Here is a 7401-nt window from a genome sequence, read left to right on the forward strand (position 1 = left end):
CTTCTCCTTCAATGTCTCAATAAAAATGTGATTGCAGAACATAGAGTGAGCAAGAAATGCATTTGATAGCGCAATTTGAGATTGCTTTGTTAATAAAAACGCTATGTTTTTAAAACAAAGAGAACCCTTCAAAGTTTGTTACAAAAAATTATGCCAAAATTCAAATCGCATGCACCACTATCGACACAGTGGACCACATCTATTGAGCGCTGTAGGATAATTCAACAAATAGTGAGGCTTGGGTGTCTTATCCGGAAATAAATTGAGATAAGTTTGATGATGTTCAGCTTTTAGATGTGACAAGTAACTTGCTAAACCATCATTAACCCTTGGAGAAAAAACAATGTCTACAACTTCCATGAGCAATAAAAGTAAAATCGAATGAGGGTTATCACGCGGTACTCTATATCTTATTTTAATGGCAGATTTTGCATTAGACACCAACATTCAGAAGCAGTTATTTTTAAAAGCGGCAATGATGCAAAAGTTGAGGAACGACTATTAACATCAGAAGAACCAAAACTAAATTTTGTCAACAACAAATTAAATTCGTAAAGAGATATGTATCCATCATCACTTAGTTTGCCTTAAGTATAACTTAATTCTAGAGAAATAATGCCTTCTAGTAGATCATGCATGGCATCAACTGCTAAATTCTCCATGGCATGAAAGTACTTTAAGTTGTTAAAAATGCAATCGGTATGAGACTCTCTATAACCAAATTGACCTAACAAATTAACCGATTCATCATATGACTCTCTAGTGCGTTTAACATAAGAAATTTCATAAAATTTTGTTTGATTCTCATCTTTTGTCGCCTCTCACAATCTACACAACTTGCGTGCATTAAAGTTTTTTAATAAGCCAAATAATGAATGGTACCCCAAATTATCAGTTGAGAAAAATGCCAATGCTGCTCTTACTTTTATTGTTTGATTACACGCAGATACATCAATGGCATCATCCGATTCTAACTTCATCAGTGTATTTACTAGGGAAGCGAGTATTACATTGTATGTAAGTGCTTTATATTTAGCATCTTGGGTATGCCACATACCCACAAGAAAATTGGAACTTTCATTTGAAAGTAGCTTGGAAGGTAAATTTCGCACCATCATGTACAGACCCTTCATTTTATGTGTCTGTATATGTGGACCGAGTGGATTTGTAGTTTCAAATCTGTCAATGTACAAATAAAAAAAAACTAAAGCATTAGGAAATTTGGAGAAAAATGAATGTTTCTTGTACATATTAGTATCAAAGAAATCTTTTAAGTTTCCATCATTGCTGGCATGACTATTACAATTTAAACTTAAAGAATTAATTTTGCATTCAATAATTATACGTGCTAATAATAATTCAATTGGATTGTATTGAGCAGTATCAACAAAATTCTTCATTTCTCTATCGCCTGTTAAAATTGAACTATGACTCTCTTTCCTAATTCCTACAGGCACACGCTGTGGCTCAATGTACAACTGCCGCTGCTTTAATTAAGCAAGCTGTTTATATTCCGTATCAATTTTGTTAATAGCAATAGACACTGTTTCAAGATGTTTATAAAGATATTGAACGCAGACAACATTTTCATCAATACCTAGTTCTCTAAAAATGGATCGAATACACTGAATTGTAAAATGCATTGAATCTTGTAGCATTTCCTGAACATTCTCAGTTACAAACTTAGCATTCATCAAAAGAACATTAGAACGTGCTTGCAACTTTGTAATGCAATAAAAGAACCCTGCAAGCTGTCCTGTATACTTATTTGATCAGCAAAAACTGCATTATTTACATTATCACAATCAATATTGGTCATAGTTTTTTTTCTCTATTTTGATTTCGTTTGTTTTACATTCATCGCATTAACTGGAGGAGCATGGTACAGGTACAAAATCACCTACATATAATTCTCTATGGTGTTTCACAATATATAATCTTAAATTGCAAAAACTTGAACATATTTTAGGACAGTCGCCTTGACCACATTGAACATCAGAATGGGGATTAATTATGTGCAAACGTTTTAGGTGCCACAACATTATATTAACACACCCGAAGGACTTTTGGCACACAAAACAATGGAATGTCATTCTAGAACCAATGTTAATTTGCACCAAAAATATACACCAAAAAGAATATGATGTAGGCTGCTGAGTTAAATTATTAAAATATATTTTAACTTTATAATTCAACTACAATTGTAGAGGAAAAAATATATTTCGTATTTAATCTGAAAATGCAGTTAATACTTGATTTTTACTAATTTATATGTTTAGAATTAACTACTCTCACTTACAATTTGTTCCACATAAAACCCTATTGCAGAATGGTGTTTTTTTAAATTCAGTCTGACATTGACCTTAAAAAGTTTAAAACAACAACCTCTCAAGTCACTTTCAAGCGCAAAACAATAGTTTAAAAACCTAGACTAATTGTTACTGAATATATTATTTTAGTAAGCTTTAAAATAGAGTTGGAATTTACTGTTTTCAATACTCATAAAACTTAGTTTAAGGCTGCTGCATTTTGTGAATAGTATATAGTATTACCTGATGAAAAAAGTTTTTCAACACCCTGATCTCGTTTGTATGAAATTAGCTTCTTTTGGGACGATCGTGATTGTAAACGTGCAAGAGTAAACACAAGCAACATTTACATTGTATTGTAAACATAATGTTTTTTTACATTGTATTTACAATACAACGTAAAAAGACATATAATTTTCAAAACAGTTTATTAGGAAACAAAGTATTTTCACCAAAATAAAAATTATTACTGAGTCAAGATTAAAGTGGAAAATCCCTCAGAAGTATGTAAATTTGTAAAAGATTTTTTTTTTTTAATTTGTGCAAAATTTATTAAAGATTTTCTCAAATCGTTTTTGAAGTTTTGCTATAGATCTATAAAACTAAATTTTATAAAATTTTAGCTTTCTTAATAACCTCTATAGCAATAGCACTTTTATTAACTTTAAAAATTCCTTCGAAATAAAATTTTTTTTACTTAAGGAAAAACTATTAAAAAAACAAGTTATTTTATTTCATTTTATTTTTTTTTAATTCAACCATAACAACAAAAGTTTACAAATACTATCCGTAAATTAATAAAATTTGGTAAGGTGTTACTCATATAGTTACTAACTAGTCAATAGAGTGACACCTAAAAAGCATAAAAAAAATAAATAAAAGAGAAAAAAAAAATAATATTGTTAAATAAAAAATAATGATATATATAACAACTATAGTAATAATACAAAATAATAATCAAAAATTATTTTTAAATTAATTATTATAAAATAATTAATTTAAAAATAATTTTTGCTATTGTTGTCTTGTTTTGGGATTTTTAATCCCAAACAATACAACAATAGAAAAGTGAGAAGAGAGTAAAGAAAAATAAATCATTTAAAGAGTTTGGATAGGAACATAGTAACGAATTAAAGAAAATATACTGTTAGCTCGTGTAAGTTTTTTTTAAAGATGATACAGCTGATAATGCCAAGATAGGTTTTCATTAAGATATACTCCAAAATACTTTATATATTTTGACGGAAAAAAGCTTTTTTCCGTTAAATTCAATTTTAATATCATCAATAGTTTTTTGAGGGGAATGAAAAATAATGAATTCAGTTTTATTGACATTCAATGGCATACGACAACTATTTACCCAGTTACACAAGCAATGAAGATCTTGATTAACTTTTTTACAAAGAGTCATAAGTGATTTTTTGATATATAAAAAATTGGTATCATCAGCATAATAATGTATTTTAGAATTTTTTTAGTGAACAAGATCAACCGTAATAAAAGCTTTTTGAAGATCTATAAATACACCACAAGCAAAGGAAACGTTGTCAATTGCAACACGAATCATTTCAGTATTGCTAATAAGAGCATGAGAAGTGCAGTGAATTGAGCGAAACCCAAGCTACCGAATGTGAAAACAAGCAGAATTATTCATAAAGTTGTAAATATGAGAATACATAAGTTTTTCTAAAAGTTTGCTAATATTTGATAACAATGAAATTGGTCTGTAGTTATTACATTCAAGTTTTGAGTCTTTTTTTTGAATTGGGATAAAAGAAGCAGTTTTTAAGATATCACGGAATACACCGGTGATGAATGACAGATTAAATAGTTCAGAAAGTACAGGAGAGATATCATTTGCAAGAGCTTTAAAAATAGGTATTGAAATGCTGTTAGGTCCCAAAGCCTTGCTGTCATTAAGAGAATGAATAATAGATAATACATCATTTTTGTCTGAAGGTTTTATGAATATTGATTTAAGATTAGGATTTTTAAGATATTTATTAAAGCCAGTATTGGATGAGTGAATCTTTTTCTGTAATTCTTCCGAACTGAAACAAAGAATTAATTAAAAGATTTCGAAGTTTTAATGGGGTTATATATCATGGAGTTGTTAGAAGATAAGCAGGAAGGATATGAGTTAACTCTTGAACTAATGTTTAAAATATTTCTAATACCATCCCATTTAGATTTCAAACTTTTGGCGTTATCAGAAAAGAACTTAGAGTAATGTTTTTTTTACTTCGACCGATGAGAGTAACAAGTAAGTTTCTATACATATTATTAAATTTTTATAGATTAAGTTTATTATTTGGATTCTTTGCTTTAAAAAATTTGTTAAATATTTTATTTCATATTTTAAATGAAGTCAAAATTTCTCGTGTTATCCAAGGGGTTTGAGACCCTTTGACAAGCAGCGAGTGCTGACTTTTTTTAATGGTGCATGTTTATCAAAACGAGAATTGAAACTTGTGAAAAATTCTTCAAATTATTAGAATAAGCTTCGTCGGCATTGATTACATTAGTCCAGCTAATTTTTGAGAAATTACTACATGATTCCTCGCAATTTACTTTTTTTTAAATTCTGACGAAAAATGAAGCTTTTACAAGGATTAATTTTGGTTCTATAAAATGGATGAATTAAAATTTGAGGTAAATGATTTGATGCCGTAGAACTTAAATCAACTGCAAAAATATTTTTAGAAGTTGCATTAAAAAAAATGTTATCAATAAGAGATTTGGAGTGATTCGTGATTCTTGTTGGCAATGAAATAAAGGGAACAAAGTTATTTAAAGCAATGGTGTCTAAAAATTCAGGGACAGAATTAGTTTTCAGGGACAGAATTGAGTTTTCTAATAAAAGATCTACATTAAAATTGCTCATTAAAAAGTAATTTTTTTTTTTTCCATAGTCAGCTTTTTAAAAAGTGGAATTAAATATGATTTATTAAATTCTGAAATATCCTTATTAGGATGGCACTAAATGCAACCAATAATGATGTTTGATTTTTTAGGAAAAGTGATTTCCACAAACACATATTCTAAAAACTTTGGTTTAAGCATATTAAAATTGTTTCAAGGTTTGTAAATTAGAGTGATTTCGCCAGTTAACCGGATAGTCAGAAATCCGGATTTCCTTTCGAATATCAAATACCAATATTCGAATAATAAAAACAGGCTTTTAAATTTTTCGAACTTGTCTTAATATTTATAAAATTATATTAAAATATCAAAGACACCAGCGGCGCTGGTAGTAACTTTCAAGTATTCTTTGCAAAAAAGGATTAATCTTCTTTTTTGTACATAAATTTTGATTCTAGACTAATAAATTTTTTGTTCAGTTTAATTAATTCTCTACAAAAGTAATAACAATAAGAGCCATATTGTGTAGTTATAAAAACTCACTTTACAAAGTTAAGAATAACATAAGAGAAAAAAACTTTAAATTTAGTTCTAAAATAAAGCAGAAAAAGGACGTAAAACAAGATTTATTATTATATAAAATATTATTAATTAATAATAAAAAAAACTATTATTAAATTAAGATATAACATTATATAAAATCGATTATCTCTTCCTTGAGTGGCTTTAGTACTTCAACGGTAAAACTTAACTTGTAGAAACATATAAGAATTTAGGTAAGTAATTAGTTTTAAAAAAGCATTGTTATAATATTTTTAATGAGTTTAGACTAGTTATTGTTTATAAAAACAATCGGTTTCAGCACTTTGCATTTCTTGTTCTTAAATGAAACATATTAAAATGTTATATAAATTAAGTTAATTTATATAACATTTTAATATGTTTCATTTAAGAACCAGAAATGCAAATTTTAATATGTTTCATATTTCAAAAGTATTAAATTCATTCATTCCGAAAATGCCAAAGTATTAAAATATAATTTGTTTGTTATATATTCTTATAACAACTTACTATAGGTATCTTGACGAAAACTTATCAAATATCAATAATACAATTTTTAGGAAAAATTCTTCCAAATACCGCTTAGTCGGCGTATTTTTACCAGGCGTATTTTTAATTTACGATTAAACTCCTTGATATATGTATATATATATACAGCTATGCTCAAATGTATGGAGCACCCCTATATTTTATTTAAAATTCAAAAGTAATGAACAAATAGTAAATGTGAATGTGTTTATTTGATACAAATTATTTCAATTCAACAATATTATTTAATATAATTAATATTTTGTAGCACCTCCCTTTGCCTTGATCACCGCACGTAGTCTTTTGGGCATGCTGTCCACAAGATCCTTACATACATTCGCTGGTATTTTTTCCCATTCATCCAGAATTTTCGCTTTAAATTCTTCTTTGGATTTACATCTGTAAATTGACAACTTCCTCTTCAAAATAGACCACAAATTTTCTATGGGTGACAAGTCTGGAGACTGGGGGGGCCACGTAATGAGGGGAACTTCATTTGTTGAAAACCAGTCCAAACTTTTTTTTGCCTTGTGGCAAGGAGCGTTATCTTGTTGAAAATAATATTGAGGGACATCTTCGTCAAATAATTTCAATATTGATGGCTCCAAAACTTCATTTAGCATGGTAATGTAGCGCTCTGCATTCATCCTACCCTCACATAAAAATATTTCACCTACGCCACTGGAGGCCATGCAACCCCAGATCATTGTGCCACCACCGCCAAATTTGACTGTAGGGATGATACATTCCGGCTCAAATGCTTCGCCTGGTCGTCGTCTTACAAAGGTGCCTCCAGGTTGCCCGAAAATCTAGGTCAAAAAAGTAAAGGAATACAAATTTGATATTATAAATTTCAACATGTAAAATTTCAGGTACTTAAAGGAATAATTTCGAAATGATATTTTTTTTTTATTTTTTGGTTACACCGTAAGTCATAATGATGCCTTACCTCTATATTTGATTCGTCTGACCAAATAATTTTGGCCCAATCTTCTGATGACCAATTTTGGTGCTGTTTAGCCCATTCTAAACGAAGTTTCTTATGGTGCTCAGTCAGCAATGGTTTTCGGCGAGCCCTTCTTCCATGTAAATTACCTTCTTTTAAGTATCTTCTAACACTTGGAGCAGAAATTTGAATTTT

The sequence above is a fragment of the Hydra vulgaris genome, chromosome 05 (assembly GCF_038396675.1).
Source record: "Hydra vulgaris chromosome 05, alternate assembly HydraT2T_AEP".
Lineage (NCBI taxonomy): Eukaryota > Metazoa > Cnidaria > Hydrozoa > Anthoathecata > Hydridae > Hydra > Hydra vulgaris.